Below are 15171 nucleotides of genomic sequence, written 5' to 3'. Positions count from 1 at the left end.
CCTTCCCCCCTGTGCGCCGTGAGTCACAGGCGCGCAGTGCCGAACGCACACACAAAGGATTAAAACAGTGCAAATAAGCGTTCCGGTATGCTAAAAGTGCGTTCTGGGCGCACGGAGAGGTGCTGGTACTGAAAAGAGGCATTTTTGGAAGTGGCGGTACTGAGTACCGCTGCGTTCCGGCCCACTTAAAGCACTGGCGTTAACCAAACCCTAAGATACGTCATGCTTTATTCTGATAACAGATTGGCTAAACGTTATACTGATAACAGACTGGCTAAACCTTTGAACATGTAAGTGAGCCTGTTATTTTTACCAACTTTAGCCTGAGACTTTGGAATTACCTTTTTATCAAATTTACATCTTTTTGGAACAATTCAATTTTAAATAATAATTAATAGAGTGATTATAATGAGATATGTTAATTATTGCTCATTTTTTTTGTCTCTGTAAGGGGGATGGGGGTGGGGCTATGGGTACATGGGAGAAAGGGGGTCAGGGGTACCTAGTTGAGAGTCTCATATGTTAGGTGAGACAATATGGGGGGGGAGGGGGATGGCAGGGGTGTGTTTTTTTTCCCCCCTCCTCTCACTTCTCTGTGTATTGAACACTAAATGGGAGTTAGGGTAGTAATGTGGAATATCCGGGGACTTAAAGATAAGAGCAAAAGATGTGCCATTTTTGATAGTATCAAACGGCACTTACCAGCTATTGTGTGCCTTGTAGAATCTAATTTGACCAAAGAAGTGACAGTGTTGGTTAGGAAAAAATGGGCAACACAGGAATTTCATGCTTTTGGTTCTAGCTTCTCTGCAGGGGTCTCTGTTCTTGTCCATTCAGGCATTGACTTAGAAGTCCAGTGTAAAGAGATAGATAGTAGTGGAAGGTATGTCTTTCTGGACTTGGTTATGGAAGGAAGGCAGGTGGTCTTAGCTTTTGTATATATTCCTCCCCCTTTCTCTAATCAGGTGTTGGCCGCTTTAGTAGCCTTTTTGAAGAATAGGGACAGACATGAGCTATATATTTGTGGGGATTTCAACTGTATATTGGATAGCTCCCTAGATAGACTGTCACAGAGGGAATTGGGCAAAAAGTGGTCATCCCCTTTGGGGAAATTTATTGAGGAAGCTGGGTGGAGGGACACATGGAGGGAAATATATGGTGATAAGAAAATGTTCTCGTGTATAAGTAGCTCATATGAGGTGGCTTCTCGCATCGATATGGTGCTATGCAATGATAAGGCCCTGGGGTATGTAGAAGGTCTAAAATATGAATCCAGAGGGATTTCAGATCATTGTAGTATGAATCTAAAAATATGTGGGAAAAAAGGGAGAAGTACAACTAGAATGCTCAAGTTCAACCCTCATTGGTTAAGTATCCTGGATTACTGGAAAAAGTTAAAAGGGGAAATAGACGAATTTTGGGCAGTCAACAAGGGCACGGCAGAGGTGGGCATAGTATGGGATGCCCTGAAAGCATTTATTAGAGGTTTGCTATATAGGGAGATCTGTAGGAAGAAGAGGGGGTTTAGTTTAAAAGAAAAAGAGCTGGAAAAATAAATCGCTAGGGCAGAGGTTGAGCTGTCCAGGGATGCCTCTGTCGACAATTTAAAAAAGTTAGAAAAAAACAGAATCTTAAAGTATATTTAGAAGAAAAGGCCTTAAATCAGATTTTTTTTCAAAATCAAAAATTATATTATGAAGGGAGGCATCCAAATAAATTCCTGAGCCAACTCATAAGGAATCAGCAAAGAGGGAACTTTATAAAATCTATTAAGGATAAAGATGGCCTTCTCAGGTCCACTGCAGAAGAAGTGGAAGCGAGTTTTGTTTGTTTCTTTTCAGAACTTTATGAGACAGAAGTGCAACATTCCAAGGAGGATATTGAAGATTTTTTTTTTTTAATTAAATGACTGACTCTGGGGGCCGCCCAGAGGGTGGAGTTGGATACTAAAATTCAGCTCCATGAGCTGGAGCAGGCCTTGAGATCTTTTTCTCGGAACACAGCTCCAGGGATGGATGGGCTCCCATTTGAGATATATCGTAAACTGGGTAAGTCATTGTTAGGGAAACTCCAAGAGGTGTTAGATGAATCCTGAAGACAGGGGTCCCTTCCGCAGTCAATGCAGGAAGCAATGATGGTATTAATCCGGAATAAGGGTAAAGATCTAAGCGAGATGGGCTCATATAGACCCATCTCGCTTTTAAATACAGACGGAAACATTTTTGCGAAGGTATTAACGTTGCGCCTGAAGGGAGTGATTGGGAACCTGGTGGGGAGAGATCAGGTTGGATTTATGAAGAACAGAAATGGAATTGATAATATTAGGCAAGTTTTTTCGGCCATCCAGCTTGGGGAGACGGGGGCCCTCCATCCTGTCACTAGACGCTGAAAAAGCGTTCAACAGGGTGGAATGGGCCTTCTTATGGAAAGCGTTGGAACAGTTTGAGTTGGGGCAGAGCTTTATAAATTATATTAAGCTGTTATATGACCACCCCAGGGCAAGAATAAAAATAAACGATACTATATCTAGACAATTTAGCCTCACCAGGGGCACAAGACAAGGGTGTCCCCTGTCACCTTTATTATTTCTTTTATTTATTGAACCTCTGGCTGTTTTTCTCAAAAATCATTCCCGGTACCAGGATTTTGGCCCAGGAGGAGATGAAGGAAAAATTGCATTATATGCGGATGATTTATTACTGTTTGTCAGGAACCCGAAGATCCATTTAGTTGACATTATTCAGGACATACAGGAATTTGGTTGTTTCTCGGGACTCTCAATCAACTGGAGAAAATCTTCATTAATGATTGTGGAAGGCATAGGTGAAGAAAGGTTTAGTGAATTAAAAGTAATAAAATATCCAGAGACCATGGAATACCTGGGGATTAGCATTAGTAGCAATCCAAAGGACTATATCAAGTTAAATCTAGCCCTGCTGTTGTTAAAAATTAAAAAGAAAATTGATATCTGGTTAAAACTACCCTTGGGAATGTCTGATCGTATAGCATTGACAAAAATGGTGGTTCTGCCACAACTTTTATACTATTTAACAGCATCCCCGGTAATTGTTGGTGAAGTATGGTTCAGAAAAATTGATGGTTTGGTGAATACATTAGTTTGGGGTAAGAAAAAGGTTAGGATTAGATTAGACACAAACACGCTGCCCAGAGATAGGGGGGGTGGGGGGGTTAGGGGTTCCAAACTTTACACTGTATTACTGGGTAGCTCAGCTATCACAGCTCATGGGTGACCAAGGTCAGTTGATTCATGACCTCTTAAAATTTAAATATAAGGTGTATAGGAAGCACGTATTTGAAGTATTTGAAAATAATTAGAAATTTAATAAGAAGGATACAATTGGTGCACAGGCAAATTGGGTGGGGAAGAAAGTTAAAGGAGTTTTAAACATTATAGGAAGTGTGAAATTTACTCCACTGTGGGAAAATAATAATTTGAATGAAATACTGTATATACTCGAGTATAAGCCGAGTTTTTCAGCACGATTTTTCGTGCTGAAAACACCCCCCTCGGCTTATACTCGAGTGAACTCTCCGCCCTCAGTGGTCTTCAACCTGCGGACCTCCAGATGTTTCAAAACTACAACTCCCAGCAAGCCCGGGCAGCCATCGGCTGTCCGGGCTTGCTAGGAGTTGTAGTTTTGAAACCTGTGGAGGTCCGCAGGTTGAAGACCACTGCGGCCTCCGACATCATCCAGCAACCCCCCCCCTCTCACCCCCTTTAGTTCTGTACTCACCTCCGCTCGGCGGGACGTTAGGGTGCGCTGGTCCGGTGCTGCAGGACTGTCCGATGGGGAGGTTGTCCGGTGAGATAGTGGTTCCGGGCTGCCATCTTCACCTCTTCTCCGTGCTTCGGGCCCGGCCCCGGAATAGTCACGTTGCCTTGACGACGACGCAGAGGTACGTTCATTACCAACGTCCCTCTGCGTGGTCGTCAAGGCAACGCCTCTATTCCGGGCTCGAAGCGAGGAGAAGAGGCCCCCCGTTGAAGATGGCAGCCCGGAACCACTATCCCACCGGACGACCTCCCCACCGGACAGTCCTGCAGCACCGGACAAGCGCACCCTAACGTCCCGCCGAGCGGAGGTGAGTACAGAACTAAAGGGGGTGAGAGGGGGGGGCTGGATGATGTCGAAGGCCGCAGTGGCCGATGGCTGCCCGGGCTTGCTGGGAGTTGTAGTTTTGAAACATCTGGAGGTCCGCAGGTTGAAGACCACTGTATCAGACATTGACAAGTGGTGATGATGAAGGGGGGGGGTGTGGGATTATGACAAGCAGATGATGAAGGGGGGGGGTGTGGGATGATAACAAGGGGATGATGAAGGGGGGTGGGGATGATGACAAGGGGATGATGACAAGGAGATGATGAAGGGGGTGGGATGATGACAAAGGGATGATGAAGGGGGTGTGGGATGATGACAAGGGGATGATGAAGGTGGGGAGGGGATGATGACAAGGGGAGGATGAAGGGGGGGTGTGGGATGATGACAAAAGGATGATGAAGGGGGGTGTGGGATGATGACAAGGGGATGATGAAGGGGGTGTGTGGGATGATGACAAAAGGATGATGAAGGGGGTGTGGGATGATGACAAGGGGATGATGAAGGGCGTGTGTGGGATGATGACAAGGGGATAATGACAGGTGGTGATGATGATGGAGTGTTAATGACGGGGGTCTGGATGATGGCAGGGGGGATGATGTATTTCCCACCCTAGGCTTATACTCGAGTCAATAACTTTTCCTGGGATTTTGGGGTAAAATTAGGGGCCTCGGCTTACATTCGGGTCGGCTTATACTCGAGTATATACGGTAAGTAAAATTGGGCATTATGGTTAAGAAAGGGGATAGCATATGTTGAGCAAATGTTCAGTGAAGGAAAATTAAAAAAAATTTGAAGATCTGCAGAGGGAGTTTGGGTTAGATGATAAATATAAATTTGGTTTCCTCCAACTAGAACATGCTGTAAAGTATACTAAGGATACAAGGGTTCTTAGTATCCAGAACCATCCCTTGATTGAATTGGTGGATGGGGGTAGGAAATTGGGGTTGTCTGCAGTATATAAAATTCTTCGATAAGGGAAACTAGAGCGGATGAAAGTTAAAAGTAAAGCAGAGTGGGAAAAAGAAAGAGAGTGCTGTTGGATGAGTCCACTTGGAAGGGAATGATTGCGAGTGTGGTCCAGAAATCGGAAAATGAAAAATTTCGAACCTCTCAGTTTATGCTATTGCATAGACTATAGTATACCCCTAAAGATCTATGCAAATGAAAAATTCGTGCCCATGCGGACTGCCCAAAATGTGGAAGGGCCGAAGCGAATCTGCTTCATATGCTGTGGGAGTGCCCATATATAAACGATTTTTTGGTTTGAAATTAAAGAACAGATTAAAAGAAAAATAGGTGTTAGTTTGGAGTGGAAACCAGGAGTTTTCCTGTTTGGTCTAATCCCTAACCTACCTGTGGCCAAAAAGAAGTTGATCTTGAATGCATTGATTACAGGGAGGTTGATTATAATGAGGAAATGGATTTCTAACAAAAACCCGAGTAGTCTAGAATGGAAACTAGAGTTGCAAAGGGTTAAAAGCAAAAAGTCAGAAAAAATGTTTGATATATGGAAGAAAAAGTGGGGACTATGGGACACTGATAATTAGGATGATTCCGGAATTTCCAGAGAGAGGTGCGGAAAAAACGAGATATTTTCAAATTTCTTTTTTTTTTCCCCTGCCATTGTGGGTGGAGGGTGGGGTGGGTTATAATAGGACCAAATAAATGCATATGTTTTTGTAACTTGTTGTATTGTATTTGTAAGAACTTGTATTTTTTTTTCTGTAAGCGTTGAATAAAAAATAATGATAAAAAAAAAAACTCTAAGATACGTCATGCTTTATTCTGATAACAGATTGGCTAAACGTTATGCTGATAACAGACTGGCTTAACCTTTGAACATGTAAGTGAGCCTGTTATTTTTCCCAACTTTAGCCTGAGACTTTGGAATTACCTTTTTATCAAATTTACATCTTTTTGGAACAATTTATTTGTGCCAAGATGGACCATCAGATCAACGTTTCCTGACTTTTTGATACTACTCAGTGCCCCATTTAAAACACTTTCCCTGTGGGAGTCACATTATCCTGCACTGGAACAATACTGTTTGTATCTGCAGATAGATCCCTACATTAATATGCAAGGAGTGTCACGATTCGGCAGGCTGGAGGTGGATCCTCTGTGCCAGAGAGGGATTGGCGTGGACCGTGTCGGTGGACCGGTTCTAAGTTGCTACTGGTATTCACCAGAGCCCGCCGCAAAGCGGGATGGTCTTGCAGCGGCGGTAGCAACCAGGTCGTATCCACTGGCAACGGCTCAACCTCTCTGACTGCTGAGATAAGCGCGGTACAAAGGAGTAGACAGGAACAAGGTCAGACGTAGCAGAAGGTCGGGACAGGCGGCAAGGTTCGTAGTCAAAGGTGGAATAGCAGGAGGTCTGGAACACAGTATGGGTAACACAGTAAAGCTTTCTCAAGGCACAAGGCAACAAGATCCGGCAAGGGAGTGCAGGGGAAGTGAGGTATAAGTAGGCAAGGAACAGGTGCAAGCTAATCAGGGTGATTGGACCAGGCACCATCATTGGTGCACTGGCCCTTTAAATCTCAGAGCGCTGGCGCGCGCGCGCCCTAGAGAGCGGAGCCGCGCGCGCCAGAGCATGACAGCCGGGGACCGGGACAAGTAAGTGACCTGGGATGCGATTCGCGAGCGGGCGCGTCTCGCTATGCGAATCGCATCTCCGCCGGCAATGTCAGTGCAGCGCTCCCGGTCAGCGGGTCTGACCGGGACGCTGCAAGGAGAGAAACGCCGCGAGCGCTTTGGGGAGGAGCAGGGACCCGGAGCGCTCGGCGTAACAAGGAGACTATAAGAATTATGTAGAAGGGGATCAAACTGCTCAAACTGCTGTCCACACAGCAGAGGCTCCTCAGAGGCCTTTGAGAGAGTGTTGGCTGTTCACAGAGCTGCTTTACGGAACTTAGTGAGGCACCGGGTCACCGGGATGCAGTACGTATCAAGCAAAGAGGCCAGAATAAAATTTCCAGAAGAACCAGAGTCCAAGACGGCCACAGCAGAGAAGGAGGAGTTGGCAGAAGGAGAAATCCGTACGGGCACAGAGAGAGATGGAGAAGCAGACTCCGTACCCAGAGACGCCAGGCCCACATGAGCAGGTTGCGTGCGTGCATTTTCCAGACGTGGAGGACGAATAGGGCAATTCACCAAGAAATGTTCGGTACTAGCGCAGTACAGACATAGATTTTTATCCCTACGGCGAGACCTCTCTTCAATAGTCAGGCGAGACCGATCTACTTGCATAGGCTCCTCGGCGGGAGGCACAGGGGTAGATTGCAAGGGATACCGTGAGAGAGGTGCCCAGGGATTAAGGTCTTTTTCCTGGCGGAGTTCCTGGTGTCTTTCCGAAAAACGCATGTCAATGCGGGTAGCCAAATGGATAAGTTCATGCAGGTTGGCAGGAATCTCTCGTGCGGCCAGCACATCTTTGATGTTACTGGATAGGCCTTTTTTAAAGGTCGCGCAGAGAGCGTCGTTGTTCCAAGATAATTCGGAAGCGAGAGTATGAAATCGGATGGCGTGCTCGCCTACTGAAGAATTACCCTGGACCAGGTTCAGCAGGGCAGTCTCGGCAGAAGAAGCTCGGGCTGGTTCCTCGAAGACACTGCGAACCTCAGAGAAGAAGGACTGGACAGAGGCGGTGACAGGGTCATCGCAGTCCCAGAGCGGTGTGGCCCAAGACAAAGCCTTCCCAGACAGGAGACTGACCACGAAAGCCACCTTCGACCGTTCTGTAGGAAATTGATCCGACAACATCTCCAAATGTAGGGAACATTGTGACAGAAAACCACGGCAGAGTCTAGAGTCCCCATCAAATTTGTCCGGCAGGGACAAGCGGAGGTTAGGAGCGGCCACTCGCTGCGGAGGAGGTGCAGGAGCTGGTGGAGGAGATGGTAGCTGCTGTTGCAGATGCTGTAGCTGCGACTGAAGTTGCTGTACCATGGTGGACACTTCCGACAGCTGGTGACTTAAATGGGCGATCTGTCGGGATTGCTGGGCGACCACCGTGGTGAGGTCAGAGACAGCTGGCAGGGGAACCTCAGCGGGATCCATGGCCGGATCTACTGTCACGATTCGGCAGGCTGGAGGTGGATCCTCTGTGCCAGAGAGGGAATGGCGTGGACCGTGTCGGTGGACCGGTTCTAAGTTGCTACTGGTATTCACCAGAGCCCGCCGCAAAGCAGGATGGTCTTGCAGCGGCGGTAGCAACCAGGTCGTATCCACTGGCAACGGCTCAACCTCTCTGACTGCTGAGATAAGCGCGGTACAAAGGAGTAGACAGGAGCAAGGTCAGATGTAGCAGAAGGTCGGGACAGGCGGCAAGGTTCGTAGTCAAAGGTGGAATAGCAGGAGGTCTGGAACACAGTATGGGTAACACAGTAAAGCTTTCTCAAGGCACAAGGCAACAAGATCCGGCAAGGGAGTGCAGGGGAAGTGAGGTATAAGTAGGCAAGGAACAGGTGCAAGCTAATCAGGGGTGATTGGACCAGGCACCATCATTGGTGCACTGGCCCTTTAAATCTCAGAGCGCTGGCGCGCGCGCGCCCTAGAGAGTGGAGCCGCGCGCGCCAGAGCATGACAGCCGGGGACCGGGACAAGTAAGTGACCTGGGATGCGATTCGCGAGCGGGCGCGTCCCGCTATGCGAATCGCATCTCCGCCGGCAATGTCAGTGCAGCGCTCCCGGTCAGCGGGTCTGACCGGGACGCTGCAAGGAGAGAAACGCCGCGAGCGCTTCGGGGAGGAGCAGGGACCCGGAGCGCTCGGCGTAACAAGGAGACTATAAGAATTATGTACAGGGGGATCAAAGGTATTATGTTTGTGCTCTACAACTTGTATTCTCCATGAGCCAACTGCTGTCCACACAGCCAGTCTCCTCAGAGGCCTTTGAGAGAGTGTTGGCTGTTCACAGAGCTGCTTTACGGAACTTAGTGAGGTACCGGGTCACCGGGATGCAGTACGTATCAAGCAAAGAGGCCAGAATAAAATTTCCAGAAGAACCAGAGTCCAAGACGGCCACAGCAGAGAAGGAGGAGTTGGCAGAAGGAGAAATCCGTACGGGCACAGAGAGAGATGGAGAAGCAGACTCCGTACCCAGAGACGCCAGGCCCACATGAGCAGGTTGCGTGCGTGCATTTTCCAGACGTGGAGGACGAATAGGGCAATTCACCAAGAAATGTTCGGTACTAGCGCAGTACAGACATAGATTTTTATCCCTACGGCGAGACCTCTCTTCAATAGTCAGACGAGACCGATCTACTTGCATAGGCTCCTCGGCGGGAGGCACAGGGGTAGATTGCAAGGGATACCGTGAGAGAGGTGCCCAGGGATTAAGGTCTTTTTCCTGGCGGAGTTCCTGGTGTCTTTCCGAAAAACGCATGTCAATGCGGGTAGCCAAATGGATAAGTTCATGCAGGTTGGCAGGAATCTCTCGTGCGGCCAGCACATCTTTGATGTTACTGGATAGGCCTTTTTTAAAGGTCGCGCAGAGAGCGTCGTTGTTCCAAGATAATTCGGAAGCGAGAGTACGAAATCGGATGGCGTACTCGCCTACTGAAGAATTACCCTGGACCAGGTTCAGCAGGGCAGACTCGGCAGAAGAAGCTCGGGCTGGTTCCTCGAAGACACTGCGAACCTCAGAGAAGAAGGACTGGACAGAGGCGGTGACAGGGTCATCGCAGTCCCAGAGCGGTGTGGCCCAAGACAAAGCCTTCCCAGACAGGAGACTGACCACGAAAGCCACCTTCGACCGTTCTGTAGGAAATTGATCCGACAACATCTCCAAATGTAGGGAACATTGTGACAGAAAACCACGGCAGAGTCTAGAGTCCCCATCAAATTTGTCCGGCAGGGACAAGCAGAGGTTAGGAGCGGCCACTCGCTGCGGAGGAGGTGCAGGAGCTGGTGGAGGAGATGGTAGCTGCTGTTGCAGATGCTGTAGCTGCGACTGAAGTTGCTGTACCATGGTGGACACTTCCGACAGCTGGTGACTTAAATGGGCGATCTGTCGGGATTGCTGGGCGACCACCGTGGTGAGGTCAGAGACAGCTGGCAGGGGAACCTCAGCGGGATCCATGGCCGGATCTACTGTCACGATTCGGCAGGCTGGAGGTGGATCCTCTGTGCCAGAGAGGGATTGGCGTGGACCGTGTCGGTGGACCGGTTCTAAGTTGCTACTGGTATTCACCAGAGCCCGCCGCAAAGCGGGATGGTCTTGCAGCGGCGGTAGCAACCAGGTCGTATCCACTGGCAACGGCTCAACCTCTCTGACTGCTGAGATAAGCGCGGTACAAAGGAGTAGACAGGAGCAAGGTCAGACGTAGCAGAAGGTCGGGACAGGCGGCAAGGTTCGTAGTCAAAGGTGGAATAGCAGGAGGTCTGGAACACAGTATGGTTAACACAGTAAAGCTTTCTCAAGGCACAAGGCAACAAGATCCGGCAAGGGAGTGCAGGGGAAGTGAGGTATAAGTAGGCAAGGAACAGGTGCAAGCTAATCAGGGTGATTGGACCAGGCACCATCATTGGTGCACTGGCCCTTTAAATCTCAGAGCGCTGGCGCGCGCGCGCCCTAGAGAGCGGAGCCGCGCGCGCCAGAGCATGACAGCCGGGGACCGGGACAAGTAAGTGACCTGGGATGCGATTCGCGAGCGGGCGCGTCCCGCTATGCGAATCGCATCTCCGCCGGCAATGTCAGTGCAGCGCTCCCGGTCAGCGGGTCTGACCGGGACGCTGCAAGGAGAGAAACGCCGCGAGCGCTTCGGGGAGGAGCAGGGACCCGGAGCGCTCGGCGTAACAAGGAGACTATAAGAATTATGTACATTGGGATCAAAGGTATTATGTTTGTGCACTACAACTTGTATTCTCCATGAGCCAACTGCTGTCCACACAGCCAGTCTCCTCAGAGGCCTTTGAGAGAGTGTTGGCTGTTCACAGAGCTGCTTTACGGAACTTAGTGGCTGGAATAGTCTTACTACTTCAGAATGAAGGGAATAAGCTAAAGGCTGTAGCCTACAAATGTAAGGGTACTACAAAAAACAACAGCCAATCAAGTGTTACACTGCACCAAACTAGACATCTTTATGATACGTGAGAACAAGTTATTACAAAACAAAAAACTTCAGAAGTTTTTAAACTACTGTGATTTTTAAAAGAACACATTATTGTCTTGCTGCACTTATGTCATAAGGCACTCACCAGACATATACTTACCAGAGCAAGCTCTACAGAGCTGGTACGATTCTTAAATACAGGTACAGCTTTGGTAAGGGCCCTTTAACACTGCCAAACGAAATTGGTGCTCATTTGCTGAGCATCCATAAGGCTCAACAAAACTTGCTTTTATTTAAATACATCACTATAGTATGCACATCCCCTGTTTAGAAAAAGTGTTGTGCGACCGATAATGGGGATTTTATTGGCTGATTGCTGGTACTGTACACTGGTCTATTATTCCTACGAATGCTCATTTGCCTGATAATTAACCAAAGACTTGAGGCTAAAAGAGGAAAACTAGTCAAAACACATTTAAAAATATTAAACAATAATGTGTCAGAAAATAAACTACAAAAATATTATTTAGCTTGCTTTAAGTATTGCAGCTTTTAAAGCTCCACATTTTTGTCTCACTGTTCTTATGTAGCAATGAACACAAGCTGTAAATTCAGTAGGAGTTGTTTTTATGATGCAGCCTCTCTAATGGGGTATTGCAGCTCTTAGATACCCTTCAATGTTTGGGGAAAGCACTGATGACCCATTTGCTTTTTACCGACTCCTGACTAGGCATTCTGTATAGAAGAAGTAAAGTGGAGAAAATTAGGGAGTAGATAGCTCTGCCAGGGAACAATAAGAATAAGGTAATATTTAAAATCTATAACACTCGCAACATGTTTCTGGGCTATGTTAGCCGCTTCATCAGGTGCCTGGGGAAGTAGTAAACACAGCCTAGAAATGTTGTTTTGAATAGATTTTAACATTACTTTATTCTCATTGTATATTACTGATCCACCACCAGATTAAAATTCCTGGTCTTGTTTTGTATCCTACACATTATGTATGGATTGCAACACAGGCACATTTAAGAACATACATGGCACAGAAAATCACTAGTTAAACATTTGTGACATATCTTATGGATATGCTATCATTGAGAGATGAGCGAACTTTTAAAAAAATAAATTCGGGCGATTTTCCAAATTTTCTGAAAAAAATAGTTTTGGGTTGAATTTATTTGCGGCGAATCTATATTAAAAACGGCTATATCTGGCCTCTATAGGGGTGTAGAACACTTTGATTTGTTCTAACATGCATATGGAGTGCGCTGGGGTAGTGAAATGATACTGTTATTCAGCATGACATGCAGATTACAGGCACCACTATTAGAATCACTGCCGCAGAGTGGCACAATGAGAGAGCCTGGAAGTGGCATCAGTATGAGAAGAACATATAGTGGCTGAATGACACAGCGTGGAGGTGTTGGCAGCATGAGGAAACCATATAGTGCAGGGGTCGGCACACAAGCGAGTGCCAACATGCAGGTAGTCCTGGGACACTATCACTTAAGCGGCTGCTAAAAGATCCAGCCAGGGACAGAAGATGTATCCCTCCCTCTCCCCCTCCAGAGGGAACAATGCTGGGAACAACTTGAGAGAGTTTTCTCTCTTTTCCTTCCCTGTCACCTTTCAGCTGCCATGCTTCACTGTCTGTCAGCATCATGGAGAGGGGAGGGAGATCACTCTGAGCTCTGTACCTGCCGCAGTGAGGTGTCTGAAGGAGGTCAGGGGTCACTGCTACAGACCAGTAAGTCGTCTGTATGTTTCTGTGGAATACTGTTAGCTCAACTCAGCTCCTGGCTCTGACAGCAGCTTTCCTGCCCCCGAGACAGGATCTGGTCTCTGTCAGTCTATATATCCCCCTAACAGTGTCCATTCACAGCTCCCTATAAGTGTGTCATTTACAGCTCCCCCATAAGTGTGTCATTCACAGCTCCCCCATAAGAGTGTCATTCACAGATCCCCCATAAATGTTTCATTCACAGTTCCCCCTATAAGTGTTTTATTTAAGGAACCCCCATAACAGTGTGTGATTTGCATATCCCACAAAGGTGTATCATCTTAAGGTCCCCCATAAATGTGCCATCCACAAATCCCCCTATAACAGTGTATCATCTAAAAGCCCCAATAACAATTATCTACAGATTATGCAGGGCGGTGATTCTGGGGTCTGTATTATGGTGGGGTCTGATTTTGGGGTATTAATTAAAATGCTTATCCATGCTAAACAAATACTTTATTGGCTGTTGTGGGCAATCCCCTCTCTTTGTATTGCCCTCACTGTAAGTTCCTTACAGCAGGGACAATATATTGGAACCATTCAGAAAAAAACACTTACCCTGTGTCAAGCCACACCCCCACAAACCCCACACAAAGTAAGCAACACCCATAATACAGTCATACCCATATTTCTTACACACCAAGTGACATTAAATTTTTTTTTTGCCTCAGCACTACCAAAAGGTTGCCTATCCCTGATGTTGTGGCTGAATGGAACAGCTTGGAGTTGGCAGATGCATGAGGACACCATATAGTGTCTGAATGGCACAGCATGGAGGTGGCGGAAGCATGAGGAGACCATATAGTGGCTAAATGGCACAGGCTGGAGGTAACTGAAGCATGAGGAGACCATATAGTGGCAGAATGGCACAGCCTGGAGGTGGCTGAAGCATGACGACACCATATAGTGGCTGAATGGCACAGTATGGAGTCTGTGGCAGCATGAGGAGATCATATAGTGGCTGAATGGCACAGCCTGGAGGTGGCTGACGCATGAGGACACCATATAGTGGCGGAATGGCACAGTCTGGAGGTGGCTGAAGCACAAGGAGACCATATAGTTGCTGAATGGCACAGCCTGGAGTTTGTGACAGCATGAGGAGACCATATAGTGTCTGAATGGCACATTTAATTTAAATGTAAGATTTTTAAATTTAAATTGAGGATTTCGAAATAGAAATCTTAACTCCCAAGTTTTAGTGTCATGGGCCGCGGCATGTGGATAAAATAGGACCAAATTTAACAAGGAGTCACATGTCACATGGCAGCACAATGACAGAGCCTGGAGGTGGCATCAGTATGAGGAGACCATATAGTGGCTGAATGCCTGACTGGAGTTTGTGGCAGCATGGGGAGATCATATAGTGTCTGAATGGCACAGCCTTGAGTTGGCTGAAGCATATGGAGACCATATAGTGGCTGAATGGCACAGCCTGGAGTTTGTGGCAGGATGAGGATACCATATAGTGGCTGAATGGCACAGCCTGGAGGTGGCTGAAGCATGAGGACACCATATAGTGGCTGATTGGCACAGTATGGAGTTTGTGGCAGCATGAGGAGATCATATAGTGGCTGAATGGCACAGCCTTGAGGTGGCTGAAGCATGAGGACACCATATAGTGGCGGAATGGCACAGCCTGGAGGTGGCTGAAGCATGAGTAGACCATATAGTGGCTGAATGGCACAGTCTGGAGTTTGTGGCAGCATGAGGAGACCATATAGTGGCTGAATTGCAAAGCCTGGAATTGGCTGAAGCACAAGGAGGCCATATAGTGGCTGAATGAGACAGCCTGGAGGTGGCAGCAGCAGCATCAGGAGTCCTGAAAGTGACCCTAATGCAGAGGAATTTCTGAAACTGGGGACCAGCACCTTAATTATGTATTGCAGTATCCATGGAAGCACAATGAGAGAGCCTGGAGGTGGTAATATCAGCATGAGGAGACCATAGAGCAACACAATGACAGAGCGTGGAGGTGGTAGCATCAGCATGAGGGGACCATAGAGCAGCACAATGAGAGAGCCTGGAGGTGGCAGCATCAGCATGAGGAGACCATATGTTGGCACAATGATAGAGCCTGGAGGTGGTAGCATCAGCATGAGGAGACCATATGGTGGCACAATGACAGAGCCTGGAGGTGGTAGCATTAGCATTATTTCTCATTCTGTTCATTTCATGGGGTAGAACCAGAGCTCAGCTGTTGCAAGTAGTACACA

At 47.5% G+C, this 15171-nt stretch overlaps 1 protein-coding gene across 3 annotated transcripts in view; it reads right to left on the bottom strand.

Annotated features, from left to right (window-relative positions):
- LOC130283893 (transmembrane protein 132D-like) overlaps nt 1–15171 on the bottom strand; it is a 1207099-nt gene that overhangs the window by 450306 nt on the left and 741622 nt on the right. The window lies entirely within an intron of this gene.

The sequence above is a fragment of the Hyla sarda genome, chromosome 1 (genome assembly GCF_029499605.1).
Source record: "Hyla sarda isolate aHylSar1 chromosome 1, aHylSar1.hap1, whole genome shotgun sequence".
NCBI classification, from domain to species: domain Eukaryota; kingdom Metazoa; phylum Chordata; class Amphibia; order Anura; family Hylidae; genus Hyla; species Hyla sarda.
This window is presented reverse-complemented; position numbering and strand designations above follow the sequence as displayed.